Consider the following 25,129-nt stretch of genomic DNA (forward strand, 5'->3'; position numbering starts at 1 on the left):
GAATTATTTTGTGTATTAAAACGCCAGTGAGAATTCAGAAAATTCCCTACTTTCACTTTAATTTGTAGAGGTTCTGCCGGAAAACGAATCTGACATGCCACCTTCAATTCGAGCATTTCTGCACTGTACAGGTCTGATGTTTCTTATGGGATGATAAATCATGTGTAAACTTTCTCAGTTTAGCGGAATCATGAACATTTTCGGCGAGATGAATGTTTTGTTTACAGTAGTGATCAAGGCTTAGCGCACCTGTATAGGAGCGGATCCAAAGATTTATGAATGAATAAAAACTATGGAAATAACGTACCAATTTTCTAATTTATTCTTGCACTATTTAATGAAATTAGTAATATACAAGTAATAGATATACCAAAAAACGCGAAATGCTAATAAATGAAGTTGACGATCGTTATTTTTTATATAGAAAAAACAAAATAATTATAAAATCTAGAGACAAGACAAAAGAAGAATGACTGTTGGCAAACTATCAAATCACATCAGGAGAACTGAATTTTATGAATGAAACTTTTAAAACGTTACCTGTAAATTGTATATGTAGTATCTGTGTATTCTACCTGGCAGTGCGCTTCAAGGGGGGGGGGGGGGTGTCTTGAACATAGTATCTTACGTTTGAACGGTAATGGCTAGGGCTTTCGTATTTCAAATATGTAATCCTTGTGAAAAGAACTTTTATTGGACACCAAGAACTTTGACCCTTTGACCTAGACCTTGGAGAACACATGTGTACATCTGAATCTTTTTTTCTGTTTCGTTTCTATGGCAACTGTGAGCGACTCATTACATTTTTTTTAAAAGGAGAAATCACTTTGACACATTGCAAGGAATAAACACTGAAAGTTTCAAAACGATTGCCTGCGTAGTTATTGAGAAAATCGAAATTAAAGAATTTTAACTTTCACCTGGTTTCCATGGTAATAATCGATTATTTGAAAATTTTAAATGCGAGTTGCATAACTACAGATACTAATCATTAAAATAAGAAAAGTTTCATGACGAACGTTTAAGGGACCAGAGAGAACACTCTCGGACAAAATTTGTCGCTTTTTACAGGTTTCCATGGCAACGGTAGACATATTGGAACTGAACAACCTCACTGCACAACTACAACCAGTGATCGTCCTTTGAGGAAAGTTTCAGGAAGATTGTCCCAGCCATCTCCGAGAAACAGCCTGGATAAAAAAAACATGCGTACAATATCAATATGTCGTCCCCGACTTCGTTCGGGGCGACATAACTAGAGCAAAGCTCGTTGCAAAGCAACGAGTAGGTCTTCCGTCCTGTTTTGACCGGAAGTGACGTCAACAAAAAGAAAGCAATGAGCTAAGTTGTCTCCAGTGACTTTATAATTTCAATTTTGAGTCAAAACCTTCAAAATAAGCTTTTTTGGATACTTCTGGTTTGACCAAAAGTGATGTGAATTGACAAAAAATTAAGTTTAATGCCTTCAGTGATATATGTTACCCAAAACCTTGTCAAGAATGACAAAAATATGCACTTTCTGATGACTTTCGGTTTGACCGGAAGCGACGTCACCAGACGCATTTTGACGAATTCAATAGATTAAGCTTGACATTTTGAACAACTTTGCTTCTTTGACGTATTACAAATTCAAATTTTTTTTTTCCAGATATTAAGGAAAAAATTTTGGTTCCTCTAAGTCCTTAATTATAGGGGCAAGCCCTTTATAGTTGATATCCTTTGAAAGATCGTGATATTCTTCACAACTTTTGTTCTTAATGTCTTTACAAAATATTAACATGTAAAAAGATATTGCAGAAAAGGTGTGAACATTTTCTAAATCCCCGATGGGATTTTTTACAAGCCATAGCGAGCGCCGACGTGCTGCACTTCCGGAGAAAGAGAGAGGTATGTGTCACATCAGCACATGTAGCTCTATCATCACTGAAAATATTATGTTTCTGTCTAAAAGCAATTTTGAGAAAAATGCTGGTCAATGTGACCCTATGAAAATCACTAAATCACAGAAATCTACACTAAAGAATGCTCTGTGCCAAGTTTAACTTAACTTTGTCCAGTTGTTCTGAGAAGGAAATGAAATTCTGAAGAATTTAAGATAAAGATGATAATGGGTGAATTTTCAAAATTTTACTACAGCTTTAGCTCATATGAGCTAAACTGTAAACAGATTTTGTGCTTTGTTGACTTTGAAATGTGACTGGACATCTCTTTGATCTTGTGTTTGAAATAACATGTCCTTTGTTCTGAATCATGCACATTTGTTAATGCTTTAGTTGTTTATGCCAAGATAGCAATGTTCCTTCAATTATACTGTAAAAATACACATATTAGATCTTATATATTGCCACTGAAGACAGACCTCTATCATCTTTACCATTAGAATTGGTATGTCTTCCCTTGGAAGCGGAAGACCTCAATACAGATGTAAACATGCAAGATCTGACAAATATTTAAAAGAACATTTATTCCAAATTAAACATATTAGATTTTGCAACAAAATCTATTTATCTTGAAAAACTGAAAGCAATTGATATAATCATATTTTTGGATTTATGTCTGTTTCTCAAATCAAAATTTAAATATGATATATTTAAAATCATCTTCTTAAACTGAGACTTGATTCAGTTGATTGTTTCAATTTCATTCTGCTGTTTATTCTTTGTCATCTCCCAAAAGAGGCTCTTCTGGCAAATCATGATCATGCTTGGCATCAAATTTCAGTACTCAGATGACAGTCACACCTATCAAAAGAAATTGATTTTTTTAAAAGTACAACTTATCAGATAAGATAAACCATCAAACTTAGTTATAAGATATTGTTATACCTTTAAAAAATTGTTCCTATACAAATCTATACAGAAAAAAGTCTAACATTTTTAATGTTTTGCTGAGCGGGCATAAAAAAATCGATGTTGGACCGCTCGGAGAGATGTTGGACTGCTTACGTCACAGAATGGGCGGAGCTTAATCTCATTTTCATTCTTTGGTTTTAAACAATGACAGATCTAATGTTACATTACGGAATATAGTACAAAATACATGTATGTCAAAAAATATATAATAAAATGAAAGGTATAACAAAACATTTATTGACAGAGTTCTCGGGCAAAATGCGTTTTGTCGGACCCTCACGAACTCAGTCAATAAATGTATACTGTCACGTTTCTGCATGTGTATTATTTGTAAAACTACTCTATAATCCAAACTGTCTGCCTTCGGCCTAACGGCCTCGGGCAGACAGTTTGGTTCAGTGTGATTTAAATGAACGGGTTTCCGACAAAACGCATGTTGCCCTCGAACTCAGTCAATAAATGTATACTGTCACGTTTCTGCATGTGTATTATTTGTAAAACTACTCTATAATCATTTATAAATTTAGGTTTACAGGCAGTCATTTGAGGATGTAATAAATAACATATTAGTTTTTCATGATTTCAAATAAAGGGTATGTACATAACTTGTTCATGTCAAAATTTATTAGGAATGGTAATGGTTAACAGTTGTTAACCGACTAATCAGTCAGAAAGATGGTATCTGGTTATGATTTTTTATGTGTCAGGATAAGGCCATTCATAAAGGTGTTACAGCACATTAGGAACAATGCACTAATGAAGTGACAAAACAGCATCGCATAAGAAACAATGAGCTAGCGCAAAGTAACAATGCTGCTCTAGCTCATTTAAAACACCATGCTACTAAGTTTATGACAGCATGCTAATTGTTTAAGACACTTACATGCTAGCGTGAAGTAAAAATGTGCTATCACGCTTATGAGAATGGGCTAGTGTGCTTATGACAACACGGTGACAATGTACTTAGTGCGTTTGTAACAAAGTTTCAGCAGGCTGTTTACACTACGCCGTCAAGCTTACACATAAGGCCAAAATAAAATATACTCTTGTTTCCTGTCCCCTGACCAAAAAAATTAGGGTCGGTAGGTAGGGAAAAAATTTTATTTTGAGAAAAAATTTTATTTTCAAAATTTAATGAATGCAGAACATATAGCATGTAATAACTGTAATAACAAGAAAATGATATGTTAACAGTTTCAAAGCAAGTTTGTTAATCAAGATTTATAAAGTAAAGGTAACCTGTACACTTGTGATGTATTAATTCTGTAAATATCATTGGTCAACTTCAGTATTTTAGAAAAATAGTTATCCAAAAAATGAAAATGTAATAAAAACTTTTAGGGTCGGAGGGTAAAATGTAGGGTAGGTCGGGTGACAGGAAACAGGAGTATTTTTTATTTTGGCCTAATAGATTGTGTAAAGTTGTATTAGGCCATTCCAAGTTTTTTCTCTGTTTAGCGTCCACCCATCTTTCAAAAACCTACCAATCTATTCGCAAAAAAAACAACAACACAGAAGCCAAAACATAAAACACAGGATTAAAATGATTTTCAATGATTTGATCTAACTAAACTACTTTAATAGAAGAAATGTCTATTCTTAAGCAAAAACAAGGGAATAAATGCTTACAATACACCAAATATAACTTACTGTACAGAATTATTTGGAGAAATTGACAAATTCAACAATTTTGCCTAAATTAATCAATTTCAGGACTCCTGATGTTGTGTGTTTTTTCTAACATGGGGTGTCAAAAACCAAGGCGCACACGGACGCTAAACATAGAAAAAACTTGGAATGGCCTTAGCATGGCAGCATGTTGAGCATCAGCACAACTGCATGTTGTTCTAAGTTGCCTTAGCCTAACAGTGTTGAGAACACTGTGTTAGCACATTGTTCCTAACACACACTTTAACAAATTGCCTTATCAGGACACCATTTAGTTTTCCATATATATTTTAAAAAGACTGGGAATAAAATTCAATTTTCGATAAGCTTCTTTTCATTATAAGTGTTTGCCTAAGCGTTTTTTACTATATAACCCAAATACATCATTGTCTGTTATGGTAGCCTAGTGGTAGGGCAATCGCTATGTATAATCATGAAGCTGGGCTTGATTTTAATTCACTGCATCAAACCTAAGACAAAAACATGTACGCAGTTATGTTCCCTAACCATGCACCCAACATTTGTAGTGAATTAGACCCTAAAAACCTCACAGTAGATGTTAGGATAATGACCCTGAGTTCCAAGTAAAGGTCCATATTGAAGCTATTCACCAGTATATATTAAATGAGTGAATGAGTGAGATTCTCATGATAACATTATCAATCAAAGTATCAATAAGAAGCTGATACTTACTGCTAAATGCTAGAGACAGGTTACTCCAAAGAGACTGTATAAACCGAGATTCTGTGTCACAGTAGGTGTGGGTGTTGGCACGAAAAGGATCCCTTACTTCTCAAAGGCAATAAGTGCTGAGTACAAGTCTATATTTGCAGCTTACTATCCCAAGTGGTGGCATCATAAAATGACTGAAAAATTTTCAATAGACTAATTAACAAACAAACCATTTCTGCAGCCTTATCACAAAAAAAGCAAACTCTACTATTACATTTTTTTTTTTTTTTTTACAAATTTCTTTTGCAATTTAACTAAGAAACATACATATGACATAATAAAATATTGATTTAATTAACTGAGCAATATTATATTGTGTGCAATTTTTTTGTCAATAAATTATACTAAATTTTTTTCTGCAGTAACTTTGGACCCACAGTGCTTTGCTTCTTTGAGCTACATTCAAGCTTTAAAGTGGTATTGTAGGCCAAACTTACACTACGACGTCATGTGACTTTAGAGTCTAGTGCCCTGTTCAGACGGAGAGTTTAATTCGCAGTAAATTATTGCGAAGTAAACTAAATTAAATGCAAATCAAACTAATGCGAATCAAACTGTGTTCACATGACAGCTAATTATAATGCAAAGTAACCAAATCGAATAAAAATTTTACTTTGACAGTCATGCAGGCTTCAGTTAGGCTTTTATGACATCATTTACAAATCATGTCACCTTAGGCATAAACAGATGTATTTGACATAATGTCACAGTGTCTGTTTTCACATTTTAGTGATTAACACTATATTTTCCTTAGTTTTTCACTCAAAAATAGCACAAGTACTTAAAGCTGACCACCAACATGTAGCATTTGACTTAATTTTGCCATTTCACATGCCTCAAAATTTAATTGGAATTAGCTTACCTTAGTCATGTTAGTGTTCACAAGGAGCTAATGCAAAGTAATTTAATGCGCAGTAAATTAATTCGAATTAAAATAATTTGAATTGAACTCAGTCCATGTGAACATGCATCGATGCACCAAATGTCTAGTGCGGTTTGACAAGCCTGATCTAAATTAAAAGTGAATAAGTATCTGCCCTTACCATGCTTATCGTACCCTAACATCACACCCGTCAACATATTATTAGTTGAAAAACATTTTGTTTTGAACATGTTGAAAGCAAGTCTTGTTGAAATTACATGCTCACACATATTTAAATAAAATTTAAAGCTGTGGGGATTTTAAAAGGCTAACTGAGAGCGTCTGAACTGTAAAACAGTTAATATATCGCTGTGTCTGTGTATTTCTAAAAATATCGACAGCTGATAAATGCTCTAAGCTGCCATAGTAATATAATGTAAATTTTAGGTAAACAAAAATCTTACCTTCGAATTCATTCCCATGGTCCACGCCAATCATAAATTAAAATGTAACCGTCAGCTCTTTAATCATTCGATACAATTATCACTGGGGAATCCGAAACAGAGTCAAGAGTGTTCATCCTTGTTTATTACTGTGACAGTCGGAATTTCCTCGTAAACAATTCACACAAGAATATATAAATCGGATAATTTTGCTTAGAATAATGCTCCAGAGGATTGATAAAGTACTTTGAGCTGCAGATAAAATGTCCGTGCATGTTTACATACGGCTTGTATGGTGAGAAAATCCTCAACTTCACTTTGTAAACATGATCAACATGTGTCCGATTTGCCGATTTCGATGGGACACACTGAAACCCGGATGTACTAAAGACCTGAAATTACCCGATGTTTTTATTTTAAATTAAATGATAATATTGAGTACTTAAAATGTCTTATTTTAAAGACCTTTGACTATGATGCATTATGTTATACAAGAATTCATTTGTTTGGAATATTACTGACAATTTTTAATCAGGTCAAATCAGGATTTTAGCATATCAAGTCTTTAGTACCTTCCCGTTTCCCACAATGCCGCGCGTTGTTTACACCTATACAAATGCAGAAAAAACCCATTTTGATTTCACCTTTTGTTGTGTACATACATCACATTTTAAATTACTTGCATAAAAAGAAAACAGAGAAACACCGAATCAACACTATATCTTACTGATGCATCAACTAAAACCAGGGACCTATGTTAGTATATAGGTCCCTGCTAAAACTGTGCGTTAGTGGCACAGTAAAGGCTTGGCTGGCTACAGTAGCTAGACAACTTGTCCATGTAAGGTTTCCCACATATTTGTTTTATAAAAAACAAATATTAGTTTGGAGTTTGTTTATCTTTATACCAAATGACAGGGTTTTTCATAAATTCGAAATGATTTCAGATAAAATTTTTCATAGTATAACTGTTACCATTAAAAAATTAATATTTTTAGCTCTCAGAAAAAAAAAAAAACCGTTTATGATCTATTTACCCCTTGCCTAATTATAGGGGCAAGCCCCTTTTCCTTAATCTTATATGAAAGCTCTCTTAATTACGCACAACTTTTGTTGTATATTTCTTGCCAAACTATTCTCGGTGCAAAAGTAATTACGCGTTTTGACCGGAAGTGACGTCATTTGACGACTTTTGACAATTCCGGCATTATTTCCGGCTGACATCACAGTCAGCAAGTCAGAAAAAAATTGAAAAACTCAAATTCAATCGTTTTATTTGATTTATTTTGATTCAAAGGAAAAACTTTGAATTTTCGACTACTTCCGGTTTTTACCGGAAGTACTTCTGATGGATGCTTTTTGTTGAGGATTGTGAATAAAAATATATGTTCTATTTGCCTTTAATCAATCCCGTTAAATTTTTCAAAAAATCTTAAAATTAAACATCCCTTCCTGTGTCGACCGGAAGTGACGGATGCGAAATTAAAAGACGTCATGCATAACTCAATAAGATGTTTTATAATCCCTGAAAATATCATGATTCAATCTTGAGTGGTTTACAAGAAGATGCTTGGACAAAATGACAACTTAAAAAAAGAAAATCGGACAAAAAATGCGACCGGAAGTGATTTTCAAAAAAATGAAAAAAAGGTCTGGAGATATTACAACAATGCATCATTCCTGAAAAAATCTTTGAAATCGGTTCAGTAGTTTCGGAGAAATCACGTGTACTATGAAAAGGGAAAAATAATAATAATAGGAAACATAAGAAAAACAGTAAGGTCTTCCGTGCTTTGGTAAAGAAAAGTTTATGTACTTTGTACAATAATATACAATTAAACTGAGCGTATTCTCCGGACAGGTGTGTAAGGAATTCACCTGACAAACAGTGACCAGAAGTCCAGAGCGTTTTAAAATATTGAATTCCTTTCAACTTGTTGTCGGTCCATGCTTGCACTTGATTATTTTGCATTCCAAAAACTAGGCCAGAATAGGTGGCAAACAAGAACGCAGTCCTACCTTAACATTCGAATTCAATGCTGTAACATTTAGAACTGGGTCTTAGCAGAGCCATTGAGAACTTTCTTATGTTATGTATTTATTGAGGGCATGAGAAGGAGAACGGTTATACAGACACTCATGGTACACGGTCTGTCGTGGCAAATGTCTTGCATATAAACCAAAAGGAACCCTTTGAACTCAAAATCGAGCTCGATACTCGCCACTGAACAGTGCTTCAATCAACTCATTTTGATTTAATATTCTGAAAAGGAACTTCAAAATTCGTATTTTTTTTGGCTTGATCTTTGCATGGTTCAAAAGGATGCACTTTGGTTTGCATCTAAGAAATTTGCCACGGTAGAATCCCTTTGATTCCAGAATGCTATTCCAAAAAAGCACATCAGAGAATATAGCCATATAAGGGAGATTTTATAAATTACTGTTTTTATACTGAACATGTCAGTTATGAGGAAATCAGTGGCTAGTGTGCAAGCTGAATAATCATTCCTCACCTGTCTAAGTTTCAGTTTCGATTTCTCGGAAATGTCGAGACAGTCGGTACATCGCAGTACTGGTCTAACCGGTTTCTTTTTCCGCGCCATCTCTGATTTATTTCACAACAATAATAACTTAAAGATGTGTAATGTCATCTAAAGGATTTTGGTGTGGGATTTACAGGTTCACAAAAAGCAGAGAACTTTTGTTTAAATACGGTCTAAGAATTCAGTAGTAAACAGTCTAATACAGCCTGATAAGGAAATGTTTCTAAATTCCGTGCTGAATTGTTTACGTGATTCCAGCGATAAGTCAATCTACGCCAGACTATCGTGACAAAATCAGGTTTTTCTTCAAATTTGTCGATATTCTGAATACACATATCGAGATTTGGGTTGTTCTTGCCATCTGTCTGTCACGCATTGTGTTCGCATTGGAACACCCTGGGATAAATACGAACCGGGCACTTAGAAATAAAACCACTTCACATATCAAGATCTAGAGAAGAAAGCTAGTAGAATCGCTCATTATTCTCAGATTGTATCGAACTGGGCCATTTAATCAGTGTGAAAACATTAATGGGTCACTGGCTTTCAATGTCACGTCTTTTTCATTTCAGACAAATCTTGTCTGTTTACTAAATAAATGTATTTTTTGAAAAAAAAAATATCTCCATTGATTTTTCTTTAAATATGGAAAGCTTACCCAATATTTACAAGCTATAATCATGCTGCAAATGTCTTTATGTATTGTTGTTTGTGATATCTCTTTTCTGTAGATCGGAGATTCGGGGTGTTAAAACATATATAATTAGTGGTGATGTCTCTATTGAATACATCCTTCCATGTCGCCATATGTAATGATAAGTTAGAATGATTTGTCTCTATTAAAGCTGGGAAAAGGGGTTAGACTTATTGCCATGCAGACCAACTGGCAAGTATAATCATTTGATATCCCCCCTCTTCTTATTTAACAGGAAAATGTTTAACAAAATATATAGTTTTATTGCAAAAGAACAAGGTAGGGTAAGACTCCTTTTTGGCCCCTGGTTTGAATTGTCTTTTAGAATGATGCAACAGTTTATTGATTGAAAATCACTTATCACCCCTGCCACAAAATGAGTATTGGTTCTAAGTTTTAGGATACATATGGGTCACAGAAAGGTCAGAAAATAAGTCAGTTCCAAATTTCCTCATTTTTATGCATTTAAATCAATTTTACAGCTCATTTTCTTTCAGAAAACTTAGAGCACAAGCTTGCCTATCTACAAAATTTATATATCATATATATTGTATCAGATGCATCCTGTGTGTAAAAATCTAAGATAGGCAAGCTTATGCTCTATGTTTTCCGATGTGAAAATTGTCTCAAATTTGACGAAATTACACCAGAATTGGGAAAACGTCGTATTTCGGTACCCTCTTGTAGCAACCATGTATGCTTTGAATCAAAATTAGTGCTGGTTTTATACTTGCATAAATTTAAGCTCCTAACTACAAACTATCACAGTTTTAACTATTTCTGATTTTTACATCAAATAAGGGGCCAGATTAAGCGGTTACCATACCTTGTTCTTTACAAGCTATTTTGTTGAGTCTAAACAAGCTTAAGTGGATATATACATATTTTGCTTTCAGTATATGTCAGGACCGTAGCGATTATATGCAGACAGGATTATAAAATACAAGAATGCATCATTCTTAAGATAGTTGACATTGTGTTGAAATTTTGTAAAAGCTCGCCTAGCTTTAATGAGTTAATTCTAGACTCATAGATGGAATCTCTTTCATGGGTATGTGCACCCTGTCTGACGTAGAAAACACTTGGGTTTCAAACCAGTTCTTATACAGAAAGAATTTATGTGGGCGCAGATTTCTCGCTCCATTCAACACTTTTCTTGAATCGCATCAAACGCAAACTTAAGTATTTTAAACTTGTGTCAACGATGAATTAAGTTTAATACATAATTTCACTGAGGTTTTGTAAGCATATACACGGAGGTAGTAAAGTAATTTTAACTCTCCCAAAATAAACAAGATTTTGTTTTGACAATCAAATATCCTATTTATAAAGATGCATTACATTAACTTAAAAGTGTTATTCTTCCAAAGTTTTTTTGGAGGGGTTAAAATTTCAAATAGTCCTGTATACAAGATGGGTGTATTTTTGGATATATTTTGTTGGTTCGCGTGTTTTTATTGAATGACATTGTTGTAACATGTTACCACTGAGGAATGAAACACTGACGTTATGTGTGGTTTGGGATGAGAAGTCCCCATGAAATTTGACGTAAAAATCAGATATTGATAGATCGTACACTACTCTTCTGATAATGTGATGTACGCTGAATACGTTTCATAGCCAACTCTAGTTTCTTGTTCATTATGAAACGTGGTGGATTTGTTGGGTGGTCAATCCCAACTTCTCGGGCCTTTCCGACTAGCGGAAAACAACCGACGGAAAGACCCGATATTATGTGATTGTTTAGGTGGTCTTAAAGTACATTTAACACATGCGTGTCAGCTAATTAATGAAAAATGTGGATTAACAGAGGAGAGGGGCAAATAGTAAAGAAAAATGCAACTTACTTAATAAATAAATCATGAACCTTAAATGACAGTAACAATGAGCCTTCTTTATTAGGTGATATGACTCCTGAGTAGAACGAAACAGAATAAATACGTTTTCTAAATTGACAAGAATTGATTCGTTTATCTAATCAATTAATCTAGGGGAAGGTCACATAAAGTATTTTATTATCTGCAAACTGATTTAATCTTTATAATTACTTTTCAACGTCAAAGTAAGACTTAAAATTTACGACCGAACTCACAGAAACGCCTTGGCCATTGTCCGTTCAAATTGAAACTTGATATACTGAGCTTTAACACGTCTCTTCTCCCCTTCTTTTATATATTTTATTTGGTTAAAGGAACTTCAAAGCTCTTATTTAGCATTCTCTTTTCAGCAAGAGATTTATTACATGGATGTTCAAAGTAAATTAAGATACAAATATGAAAAATATATACATTTATCATCAAGAATAGTCGTAAACGAAGGGATTTTTAAAAAAGCAATTCAAAATTTCTGATAAAAAAAGCTGTATTAAGACCCGGGATATTTTAGGGGCCCATCCTATCGTAAACAGAAAGGATCCAATTAGTCTCAAGTGTAACAGGATTACTGAACCAAAGGGCCATAGGTTCAAAACATTCAGAAGCTATTTCATGGGGTCTGGTTCTGTTGATATGCAGTTTATTTTGTCTTATTTAAACAAGGCATTATACAGAAAATAATGTACAATCTAGATCTGTTTTCAGAACATGTATGTCTGTGTAATAATTTTACTTACAAAACATTGTAAAGGAAGAGTTTGATAGTCATCCAAAATTGTAGTATTAACATTTTTAAATTGAATACCTGTATAAAGTGTTTAAGATTAAAATTTTAGCTTCATAATTTTTGTAAAAAGACATTAATTCGTTGCCTTGTAGTATATTGCCCCTCCCCCTCCCTTTCCGACTTTTCATGATACAGAATGTGCAACAGCTGTGGTACATAACTTCTGGAATAAAAGACTAAAGTTTATTTTATTTAAGGGATAATTAATTTCTATTTTATAAAGATCATCTTAGTGAAGTATATAATTTCAGGCTCGCCACGAAGTCGATCAACTCGAAGAAGCTTACAAAAATATTAATCAAGCCAAGTTTTTGGAACAGGGCCAGCTTCATGCGGCTATAGGAATCGTTTCTTTTTAATAGGTATTTTTAAATGAACTGCTTAGATTTCTTTTGCATGGTCATAGAATATTAAAAATAAACACTTGAATGGTCAAAAATAAAATATTTTGAAAAACCAAAAAATTGCAATTGTAGATGATTTTTATTTTTTTTTTTAATTACTAGTATAACTGTAGATATACTAGTAATTAAAAACCTCAAAATTAACAAAATGTTATCAATTATGCATATCTCAAATATTCAAAGCCTACTAAACAGTACAATATTCAATGTTAGTGAGTAATAAAATATAATTTAGGGGAAAGTAAATAAGTACAAGAAAGTTCTAAATAAACTTCTATCATCATGACGTGCATTATAATATATGTGTAATATACATAATTTTATTTTCAACCTCAGATGCATATCTTAAATGAAATTTCTTAAAATGAAGTAGCCCGGTAAGAAAAAGTCCGCAAACTGCAGGCTGCAAAAAATAGTCTGAAATCTTTTATGTGATAATTCATCTGTTTCTCTACAAACTGTACGTACGATGATTCTCATTACAAGTGTACTTATTCATGTCGGTATTATGTAAGTAATGGCATAAGTCATATGTCAACTTAAGCCTTGAAACGTTTGTCTAAAACAGAATGCGAAATAATTTATGCCCTATCTTTGGAAAAAGAATTACATGTAAGGATGTTCATCAGAGGTAATATATACTGACAAAGAATCTATATGTTCATGTACAATTAATATAAAGGGACGTCGTATATTATCTGCGGAACATACCGCTAAATCGGATTATTGCTTGACGATTTGACGGTAATAACTTGGAAGTACATAAATATTATAATGATATTTCCTTGAAAGATTCCACAGACAAAATCGGAAGGAAAAAAACATTTTTGAAAAATATCCATTTTTTAATAGACCATAATGCAGAAATGAACTTTGAATTTTGTTATTATGTAAGAAGAGACGTTTTAATTTTTGTAAAAGTTACTTACCAAAAAATGCTCTTTTCCTCGTCAACCATACAGACTTCACATGTCACGAAGCCTGAAACATGACCAAAACCGCCATTTAAATGTTTACCTTTGAATACCAAACGAAGCGTGAAGAATGTTAAAGCGTGGATCAGCTGATTAGTGTTTAGGAAAATCGGCAGATTGGAAAAGGTGATTAAAGCTACCCGATTACACAAAAAAGTTCTACAATGTTTTTAATTCACATGTAATCTATGATTCGCTTCAGTAATTTATTTATTTTAAACACAAGGTTATCTGATAACACTAAGCAACGACTGTAACTAATTAAAATTGAAAGGATTTGGAGAAATGAGTGAATTCCTTTGAATTGTTGAAAATAGTTCGATATGTCGCGACGCCCTAGTTATAAAAATAACAGTTTTGTATTGGTCAAGCATTACAGGAGTCATGTACATTAGATCAACAGTGACCAGTCACTGATCCTATATATTCTTTTACTTGTATCAAAGCATGCATGCAGACACTTATGAAAGTAATAATGCCTAAAACGTCAGTGACGTTATATTTAGTTGGACTTGAAATTCACTCCGCGTTCGACCTTTATCTTTTTATGTAGACATTGCAATCGTATATTTTCTGAAACTAAGGAATAGGTTGACAATTCAATGCGGAAAAAGAAGAAAATATCCGAGTGCAATGTCTACATAAAGGTCGAACACGGAGTGAATTGTCTTCTTTGTACACACACATGCGTAAACATGGTTTCCGGTCTGTTAGATTATAAGTACAAAAAATGATTTAAATTTGATAAAATCGCCTTAAAATCCTATATTGAAAACATCTTTAGTTATTGTTTACAGTTCTTAAGATTGATGGCAATGACCATATACAAACGTCGTGTCCTGCTGGAAGTTGAACGGCCTTTCTTTCAATATTATGTGGTACATGTAATAAGACTTCCAGTTCCACTCCAGCCCCGAGACTATAATATAGGATCCACAGTTCAGAAAACCACAAGATATTTCTAGCTTTAACAATGGGGCTACAAATGTAAAGCTGTAAGGAGATATTAAACTTATAATACCATTACATGTGCGTACAGACAAAAAATCACCATGCATTACCATGCAGGGGTTTTGAAAAGATATCACATTTTGAAAATTTTGGCATTATTTAAAGAAAAATGTACAAATATTACAAAACATAAATTCCAGATTTTTTTTTCATCAAAAATTGTTTTAGAAGAGGTGTAAAATCCATATATAGAAAATAAAAATATTTCACACAGGTCCTTCATATAGTGGAACTCTTCAACTCCAGGGAAGAACCCAATCAAGTTCAAACTACGTTACGTATGACCTTTAACACCCTTTTTACATCCACTTGAAAAGTGGGAGGGTATAAAGTGATCAGGATGTTCGTCGCTCTGTACATCCGTCCATCTCTTACGCTTTGGGGTAACTGAATGAAATTTAATGAGGCTTTCATAGAATTTCTGTTACACATTGCCATTGTGACCTCCTACATGTATTTACTTTTTGATCGGATACATATTTTGGATTCCCAGAGCAAAACTTGGATACGGCCATTAAATCTATAATAATGAAGGGTACCCCTCTCTTGTCTGCAATTCATGCAATTCCACTGAATAAAATTTAATGATACTTTCACAGACTTAAGTACATAATGTCATTTTGCACCTCCTATTTTACGTCATCGTCTCAAGCCACGGTCAGGAGTCCGCATATATAGCTCTCTCCTCCAGATGGGAGAGGAGCGTACATTTTGGCTGTGGTTTGCGACGATGATTTTACTTTTGATCTGACTTTTATTTCGGGTTTCCCAGAGCAAAACATGGACTTTGACATTATAACCAAATAGGAGGTGGGGGTATCATTTAGTGAGCTCATTGCTCAACAGTATCTCTAGTATTACACACATTATACCTGGTTAATCTATTTGGCACAAAAACATTAACTTCGTGGCGAATCATGTGTAGCTTATGATGTAATTTTTCACATCTACGGTTTAATATATATATCAATATATAAATCTGATATGATTTTTTTTACTCCTGAAGCCGGATGATGTTAACTATAACTAATGATGTTTAAAGTCTTTGATGTCGCCGTTATCAAAGATTCGGTGACATATTTTTTGCCCTGTTTATGCGTCTGTCTGTCCAAGTTTAAACTTGCCCATAACTTTTGATTGGTTAGAACAATAGCTTTTTGATTTCACATATTTATTCCTTGTGAAAAGACCTTCCTTTTGGGTACCACCATATTTGACCTCTTGACCTTGACCCACTTTTGCAAATAAAATTAGCCTTTAACCTTGATCATAACTTTTGAACAGCCTAAGGGCTTTCGCATTTCAGATGTGTATTTATCCTGACAAGACCTTTCAATGGATATAAATGTTTTGACCATTTGACCTTTATCTTAGACTTTGACCCAATTTTCAAAAACTTTAACCTTAGATACAACTTTTAACAGTTAGTACTAGGGCTTTCAAATTTTATAAGTATATTCCTTGTGACAAGAACTTCCATTGAACACCAACAATTTTTATTTTAACCTTAAAGTGTACCCTCTTTTGAAAAACTTTAACCTTGGTAATAACCTTTGAACAGTTTGTGATACGGCTTTTATACTTTGCATGACTGTATAATTCTTTTGACAATGTTGTCCTCTGCGTAGTATGGATTTTGACCTTGACCGTGGAGTTTGACTCGATTTTATTATACATTAGCCTTGACCATATCTTTGGAATGGTTGATGCTTGGGCTTTCATAATTACCACGTATATTCATTGACACAAGTCCTCCCTTTGGGTTCACACATTTTTTATCTTTTGACCTTTGAGTTTGACTTGCTTTGACAAACCTTAACCTTTGCCATAAACTGTCACATGGAGATATCAGTGATTTAAAAACACATCCTATTTTCTGTTACTTTTGGTTATGTTCGAAGACCTTTCAACAAATTAATAGGGTTAAGGACATTAGTTTATTTTCAATTTTATATCTCCCTATTTTTAAATTCTTTTCACATATAGGCATGCTGTCATGATATGTGTCGAGTGTTGAAGCACTATTCCGTAGTATACATGTATTATAAGTGTTATCTACTCAATCAAAACTGACACCGACCTCTTCAGACATTCATTATGGTGTAGCAGTACAATTTGTGTAAGGCACAAATTTAAACGCTATTAATTAAAATACTTACAAAGATTGCGTCTAATCAAATCAAGCAGGGAATAAAGAACTATAACGAAGAATGCATTCCAATGTCATTATTATCATCAAATAAATCGCTTACTTTCGTATGACTATACAGATTTAAATTACTGACATAATTCAAAGATTTTTTTTCTCTTAGTGTTAAATACCAAATACCACATATTTTTAAAGATTATTTAAGATGAGTTATTAGCTATGGAGTATACACATATGCATTTAATCACAGTAAATTGTGTGTAACAAGTAACCTGATATATTACAAATGTTATATTTGTCATTTAGGTTTCTTTTAAATTCTTTATTATGTAAACGGCTTGGGGTAAAAAGCTGAGTGGAGTGGAGTGGAGTGGAGTCGTGGAGTCATGGAGTGGAGTCGTGGAGTGGAGTCTGTATTATAACAATACAGGAAGTTTGAGAACAAAACAATTTTTTTGCATACAATATCTCCCCTTCATTGTCGTTTTGGATTTGTGTACACTGTACCAAGAATGAAACAAGAAACAAAAGAAGTCCATGCAATCAAAAACTAACGACCTTTAAATGTCAAACAGAGAATCACCTAGAAATGCTTTACTACGTAATATATAAACACTATCTAAACTTAGCAAGACTTTTTCGCCTTATTCGCCAATCCCAAACAGGCCAACCTTGCAAGAGATGTTGACGGCTTTAATATCAAACAGAGAAAGAGCACTGCAGAACTGATGACAACTACATAATTATAAAGGCACATATTTTTAAAAAATAGGTTTCACTATTAAAGATATCCTCTTTGTTGGAATTTGAAGGTCACAATTTCTTTTTCTGTATCTCTATCTTTGTATATAAACATATATATCTAAATATTTACACGCATATATCCCTTTTAGGAGATATGCTTCAGAATATAGGTGTTAATAGACTCGACTGACAAATACATATCATACAGCTGTGAAACATAAAATGGATAATATTTTTTGAAATGTTTGCTGAGAAACTGGTGTTGCTATGTCTGATTTTTGAAACACATTTTAAACGATGATGCATTACTTATTTTTCTAATTTTTAACCTTTGTTTCTTGAAGAGGAACTTGTGATACTTTATTCTTATAATTAGTTTTGTCACCCGCATGGCACAGTGATTGGAGTGTCTGCTCTGAGTAGCGCAGTAAGGAGCTGATCTTTACATTATGGGTTTGAATTCCACTGTGGGACTAAATAAAGACCGGTCTTTCAGATGAGAACGCAAACATCAATGTCCATTGTACTGTGTCGCAGTAGTTACTAGCACGAAAAATACCCTTCACTGCTCAATGATCAAGTATAGTGCGAGTATAGGACAAAAATTACAGCTCAATCTCCATCCGCAGGTGATGGGGTCTAAATATGAATTTAAATTCTTGAGAAGGATGTAAAACAACATACAATTAGTCACAAAATTAGTTTCACCAATATTTGATCAAGCTTATTTTATAATGTGACCAAAACAAAAATTATACATATCATAAGTAATGGGGAAAAATAGTACTTTCGTTGTATTTTGCTGGTCAATATATAACATGCAGTCAATGGAGAATTTAAAAGAAAGTTTATCCCAATAGCGATGTGCTGAAATGTATTTGGTTATTCAATTTTATTTTTAAAAAGATGACTAGTTCAAGCAGGATGTTGTCAACTTTATGTTGTTCTTAAAATTTTATGGTTTGCTACAATGTACAAAATATTCAATGATTTGTCAAAAAATCATTACATTCAAATCAATTTTATTTTATTTTACTTGTATTATATAATGCGGTAGCTTTCAATCTCTATCTAAATTATTTTTTAAAAGTAAAACTATCTTATTTAATTGTTTGTTATTTCCCATTTTGTGTAAATATTTACATCTCTGCTTTTGGGCGTAGAGGTTAGCAGGTATTGGTAAATTGTAGGAAACACTCTAGAACGTTACAACGGTATATAGTAGATGTAGAGCTATGGAATTCAAAAAATTACTCAGGTAATCGAACACAATCCCTCCTTTCCTTTACAACTCTATATGCCCAAGCTATAGCTGTCTGTGATCATTGAGAGACTGTTACAATAATAGTTCATATATATTGTAGATGAATGAGAAAATGGGCGGGGGATATAACCTTCAAATGTCAACAAATCAATGGGAATAACTTTTTGTTTTGAGTAACAGAGACCAAGTGACCCATATGCACTCCCATCCCAACAGGCGAGAAGTGTTGACAGATTTAATTACTGCGCTTGAAATGCTTACTCAGTTGTTGATTGTAAATAAAAATTTGCTTGAAAAAGAACTGAATTAAGTGGTATATTGCTTTTGTCAGCAAAAAAATCTAAATGATGTCACCTGTTAACTTACACAAACTAAAACAAACAAATGTGTTACTATATCTGCCCCTCCAACTACAGTATATATAATAATTAATCAATAAGATATAAATAACTTAGTTTACAACACATCTTTATGATCAGAAGTAACCAAATACATTTCAACACATCGCTATAGGGATAAACATTCTTTTAAAGTCCCAATGAATTCTGTCAAAATATTTTCATCAATAATAAATAATTGCTTCAATGATACATAAACTGGTTGATAGACTGCATGTTATACATTGATCAGCAAAACAAAAGGAAAGCACTTGTTTTAGGGTGAGGACATTACTTATCATATGTACCCACAGGTACTAACCGTGCAAACAGTGACAGTGATACAGACACTAGATCACCGGTACACAAAAAATTCCGTTATAATGGTCCAGTTTCTTCCACATACTAGGACAACGCCGGAGGCCAGACAGAAAATAATGAAATAAAGTTTTTATCATTAAATGTTTGTGGTGTAAATAGAAGACTTCAGTATACGGAATTTAATGATCTTATTTCTTCTTATGTTTATTTGAACCAAAAATTCTGTTCTTATCCAAATATCATCAAGTTTTGTGAAATCATGTGCCAAAATGATGTTGATTCTTTGAAACAATTATGTACATTTATTTCTAAAATTAATAGTATTGTCTGTTCTCCTTAATTATCACCTTCTGCTTGACCCACTGTATTATATGTATATATGTTTTATATGTTTTGTACCTCATGTACCATTTACATGGTTTTGAGAGAATAAATTGAATTATTAATTTTGTTATGAGTCACATTTATAAAACAAGCTTGATCAAATATTGGTGAAACTAATTATAGGTATAAAACAGCTCCCTTTTCACAAAACAAGGGTAAAATAATTTTATTTAAAGTTAATTGTGTGTCATCGTTTAAAATGCACAATGTGTACTTTAAAATGAAAAAAAAAAAAAAAAAAAAAAACACAAGTTGTTTAGCTCATTTCAATAAATTATATTTATTTTAAGTCTAGTAATTAATCCTGGTCAATTATTAAACTTCAACAGATCCAATGGCTGATATGTATTTATTAGTCGAGTCTTAACACTCTATTCTGTAGCATGTCCTCTACTTTAACCAGAAAAAGAAGATACTGTTAAGAAGATAGAGATACAGAAAAAAATGTGACTTTCAATTTCCAACAAATGGGCTGTCTTGCACTTTAATAGTAAAATAAAAATGTGCCTTTCTCATTAAATTGCTGTCATCAGTTCTGCAGTGCAGTGCTTTTTCTCTGTTTGATATTAAAGCTGTCAACACCTCTTGCTAGGTTTGCCTGTTTTGGGATAGGCGAATAAGGTCAAACAGTCTTGGCAGTTGCTAAGTTTAGATAGTGTTTATATAAAGCATTTCTAGGTGATTCTCTGTTTGACATTTAAAGGCCGTTAGTTTTTGATTGCATGGACTTCTTTTGTTCCTTGTTTCATTCTTGGTACAGTGTACACAAATCCAAAACGACAATGAAGGGGAGATATTGTATGCAAAAAAATTGTTTTGTTCTCAAACTTCCTGTATTGTTATAATACAGACTCCACTCCACGACTCCACTCCATGACTCCACGACTCCACTCCACTCCACTCCACTCAGCTTTTTACCCCAAGCCTATGTAAACGGCGACAGAGTTGACTTGTTTGCTTAATTTGTCTTTTTCAAAAATATTACTCAGAAGATTATTCACAGTTTCACATGTGCAGCATGCATAAAATGCATTTGACGTGTTAGGAATATTAATTACTAATTAATTTTAATTATGCATCGTACGTCAAAAGCTTCCTTCCTCTTGGTCAAAGACAATCGTCTGCTAAAAATGGCGAACGTGCACGAGAAAGGACCGCATCGCCATCTTCAAAATTGAATATTGGTTTTTTAAAATTCCATAAATTGTTTTGAAGGCAAAGTTACACTTCATTCTAACAGTTAAAATACTGTTTACTTACATTATCAGCAAATCTGTGGAAATCGTTTAAGTTAAGTACAAAATGCATTAGTGTGCAAGAAGCTGTAAACTTGTCCTCTCCCAGAACAGTAGCTGCAATTAAAGCTAATGAAAATAAATGTATTTCTATTCATTTATAAAGATTCTCAGGGGAAATAAATAGAAATATAGATATTTAATTTTATCAAGGCCTTTAAAGGGATCTCGACACTGACTTAACTGAAGTTAATACTATATAGTATATATCTTTTATAATTTTCAATAAAATATCATGTCTTATATATGTTGCTATATAGCATTTCAAGCCAAAATATAACTAGAGGTGTCGGATCAAAAAGTAAAATAGGACTCAGGTGCACAATGGCAATATATAATACAGATTCTTTAAAAGCCTTAGCAAATTTCATTCACATTCAGTGGTGGATAAGAGATGGGTATACCCCAAAGCGTAACAGACAGACGGACAGACAGACGCCGGGTAAAGTGATCCCTATGTGTCGCTAAGCTCATTGGGCGACACAATATGTAGGTATACATGTTTCTGATTTTAAAATAGAATTATTTAGCAATAAAAATAATTTTAGTTTGTCTATTATTTCTACAGACTATAAGGTCAGATAATGATTAAGTTCAAGTGATTGATAGGGGTGACAGTGAGAGACATGACACACCACTTGGGCGGAAATGTGAAAGATAAAACTCAGACGGATATTAAGCAGTTCCGTGAAGTTAATGGCTTGCCTTCCACAAAATATTCTTAAATGTTTTTATTCAAATAAAAAATAGATGTACAAAATCCTATTTCTATATATGATATTTATGATAAGATACTAGAGTTCAATAGTTGATTCTTCTGTATATTCGCCTTGTTAAGTAAAAGAAGATAGGATTTGGGTAAAGAAGGCTCGCTCGGGGGGAAGAAATACAGATTAAAAGGGTTTAGCAAAAACAGACATAGACCGAGATTCCAGCAACATTTGATTCGTTGATCCTGAAGGTGAAGATGTTGGCTTTGTTCTGCGCAGGCCGCACTTTCACCTCCAGGTCCAACAAATCATATATTTCCCTCATACCCAGTCAATAGTTGTATCAGTGATCGATATTATTGCCTTTCTGTCCAAATCAATCAACCCTGTTACAACCTTATTTTTTCTTACTTCTATATGTATACAGTTGAGAGTAGACATTACTTTGAACAGTATCATACATGTATGTATAATAAATGTATAATTGCCTATTCCTTTATACATGTTGATAGCTAGTATTTATGCATTTTCGAATTCTGAAAAAAAGTTAAATTTGAAAATTAAAAATTCAAATAAATACTAGGTGTTTGATTTACATCCTGAAATATCACTCCTTTTTTTCTAAACACAATAGATAGTAAGTCGATGAAACATATAGTAGTAGAGATAAGAAAAGTGATGTAAACATATAAAGGACTAATGTTTTTTTTATGGCTACTCTTTATTTTATAAGCTCATCAATGTGTGTGTATATTTACATAAATGTAAAATTAACATCAAATGGAGTCAGAGAAAGGGGCCGAATTTTTTACAACATAAAGGAAACGAAAAAACGAAATATCCGTGGCTCCGGTCTATCATAACAAAGGCAGATGCCATCAAATAGCTTCACAGATTCATTCAGTTGAAGAGATTCAGCGACAATAACAAAAAACATGACTGATAAAATTGTATAAAAATACAGTTTTATTGAGAGTAATGGCCTCAAATTATTTTTAAATTATTTTTAATTATTAATTATTAATTTTTGTCCTCGAAAAATATAATAAACATACCATTTTTCTGGGAAAAAATCCTCTGTTAATTTTTTCCACAAACTGTTTGAAAATTAACTGGCTGGAATCAGAATAAAGAATTCCATGCATACGTATGCGCGTATATTATACATTCATTTACATATTTTTTTCAAAAAGAATAAAAAATGTCGGATTGACAAATATAAATGCTATGAATCAGCACGTTATGAAATGCTAGTTTTTGAGATAATTTGGTCTTACCTTAAGCTTTAGTCTTTCACCACCCTTGATGTCTTGTACAGCAGCTAAAATTGTTTGCTGAAATAAATGCGTCAATAATGAGGATCGAACAGGAATTTTCTGTCCGCGGAGATTTATAATTGTTCTCCATTGTTATCAGAATAGTAGCTTCTCTGTTTGATGGCGTTTTTCACACCGTTATGGCGCGAAATTGTTGTAAACAAGTGAATGGTTTGAAGTAATTCAATCTATTTCTGTTAAGAAAAATGCAGTAAAATTCTCTCTTTGAATTGGTTCCATATCAAAAAGACCTGATTGCCCAGTGCTCAAATCTGGATTTTATGACAAAAATAATGAAACCTGGAGGCAAACACGTAATCAACAGTAATTTCCATTTTGTGATAGATGAAAATGTCGTCCTTCAGACGAGTTAGATAAATTCTTTTCTTGATAGATTTTTTTTATTGGATCAATTTTGAGATTGTAGTTTCTGTTTAATACAATACTCCAAGAATTAAAAAATAAATTTGTACGATGTAATTTTACAATTATATGAGCAGGTAAAAAAGATGATCCAATTATTTACACAATGATATAAAAGTAAACATTAAATGTATCCAAAGTAGAATGTAAAAAAAATATCTTAAATGCACAATTACTCATAAAAAGGGAACAGAAAAACCCCGCTGCATTTTAACCTCTCTTCGCATACTGTAACCCCTGTAAAAAGAACGACAATCCAGATAAAACAAAAATAATCACATCCAAAGCGAGACAACTCAATGATCGATTCGGCGTGTGTGTGTTTTTTTTTTTTAGTTGTAAACAGTGTATAATCATTTTTAAATTCATTTCAATACATATAGCATATTTTAGAAGAGAGTAAGAATATTTAATAAAAATTTGACCAACGATTACTTCAAAGCACACAAAACCGCAGTAATATTTGACCAAATCATGCCAGAAAAACTTTTTCAAAGAAGTTCTTTCACAAAAGAAAAAAAAAACCCTTAAAAAATACAATCACTTTTAAAATTTTGATTTTCAGTATTTCCTTCAGTAATTTAATTTGCATGTTTATGCTCTCTCTCTCTCTCTCTCTCTCTCTCTCTCTCTCTCTCTCTCTCTCTCTCTCTCTCTCTCTCATTAGTCTACTTTATCTCTGTTAAGATTTTGAGCTCCTTACCAAAACCCAGTTTATGAATGGTAGCTAAGAATCCAGGGACAACAAGTGTTAGGATTTTAAATCTCCACTTAGGGATTGGTAATTGTACATTTTATGAATGGCAGATCGGAGTTATTTAAAGTACACCAACATTTAGGGCACGGTCAATATTGACTCGCTCACAGCAGGCTAGAATATTTGTGTAAACCACAACTTCTCCCAATACACAACATCTCTCTCCATTAAGAAATAAGTAAAAAGGACAATGCCTTAAAGGATTAAATACGAGACAAAATTGCGAAAACTGAATTGAATGGGAGATTTGAAAATTGCGCAATGCTCTGTCCCATACCTAGGTCTTTTCTTAAAACAGCAGCCATCAAAGAGCCTTCCTATTTGCTATTATAATTCTTATAAAAATATAAGGAAGCAGATCTAAAGCCAATGGTTTGCTGAGATAATAAAAAATTTAGAAAGTTATGGAAACGGAAGATTTACGATTATTTTCTTTTAGCACTTCATTAATAATGAGATTATATCATCCTGTAGCCCACAGTTCTGACTTTATTCCGCAGAATCAAGAAAACATTTTGCCTACATTAGGACCACCCTAGCATCGC

At 33.0% G+C, this 25,129-nt stretch overlaps 1 protein-coding gene and 1 long non-coding RNA gene across 3 annotated transcripts in view; both read right to left on the reverse strand.

Moving 5' to 3' along the window:
• Nucleotides 1-23,174, reverse strand: part of LOC134275297 (uncharacterized) — a 29,308-nt gene extending 6,134 nt beyond the window's left edge. The window contains exons 1-2 of the mRNA XM_062757572.1: nt 23,144-23,174; nt 13,789-13,840 (exon numbers count right to left, since the gene is read on the reverse strand). The gene's annotated coding sequence lies outside the window, so the exon portion shown is untranslated. The remainder of the gene's footprint in view (nt 1-13,788; nt 13,841-23,143) is intronic.
• Nucleotides 2,446-7,364, reverse strand: LOC134275296 (uncharacterized). 2 transcript variants are annotated; one of them, XR_009993791.1, is made up of 4 exons: nt 7,285-7,299; nt 6,579-7,165; nt 5,214-5,386; nt 2,446-2,741 (listed from the first exon to the last, which is right to left on the reverse strand). It is a non-coding gene; the product is annotated as an uncharacterized LOC134275296 (long non-coding RNA). The 2 variants fall into 2 exon arrangements; XR_009993790.1 differs by having other exon boundaries at nt 6,579-7,364.
• Nucleotides 23,175-25,129: the final 1,955 nt, after the last annotated feature.

The sequence above is a fragment of the Saccostrea cucullata genome, unplaced genomic scaffold, assembly GCF_032062105.1.
Source record: "Saccostrea cucullata isolate Sc308-1 unplaced genomic scaffold, CSIRO_AGI_Scuc_v1 ctg846, whole genome shotgun sequence".
Classification (NCBI taxonomy): domain Eukaryota; kingdom Metazoa; phylum Mollusca; class Bivalvia; order Ostreida; family Ostreidae; genus Saccostrea; species Saccostrea cuccullata.